The following is a 593-nucleotide window of genomic DNA, read 5'->3' on the forward strand; positions in this document are numbered from 1 at the left end:
GGCTTGAACTCGCCCGAGTTCTATTGTGTTGATCTCTTTTCCTTTTAAGCTTAGGCTTTCGTTGTAGCATTGCCGTGCCAGTTTTTGGTCGCCTTTCAGGGTAGCGATTCCTTTTGCGGTAGGGAACTTCATACAGAGGTGTGGGGTCGAGACTATAGCTGCCAGTCTGTTTAGGGTTGGTCGCCTAATGAGGGCATTGTATGCTGAAGTGACGTCGACTATAATGTAGTCGATGCTTAATGTTTTAGATTGCTCGCCTTTTCCGAAGGTAGTGTGTAGCGAGATGTACCCTAAGGGATGGATCGGGGTATCTCCTAGCCCAAACAGGTCGGTGGGATAGGCCTTTAGTTCTTTTTCTTCAAGTCCGAGTTTAGTCTCCATGCCGCTATTGCCCGGGAGTTCAAGAAATCCCCCCTTGGGGCGACCAGCTCCCGACTTGAGAAAGCTCAGTCTGAGCTTGATAGGATTAGCCAACTGAAGGCTGCCAGGATTACTGAGTTGGAGGCCTCTTTGGAGAAAGAGAAAACTAAAGCTACCGCGGCTGTGGCGGCAGCGAAGACATCTGAGGAGATGGCGAAGGCGGCTACAGAGAT

This window comes from Arachis duranensis, chromosome 4 (assembly GCF_000817695.3).
Source record: "Arachis duranensis cultivar V14167 chromosome 4, aradu.V14167.gnm2.J7QH, whole genome shotgun sequence".
In the NCBI taxonomy this organism is placed as follows: domain Eukaryota; kingdom Viridiplantae; phylum Streptophyta; class Magnoliopsida; order Fabales; family Fabaceae; genus Arachis; species Arachis duranensis.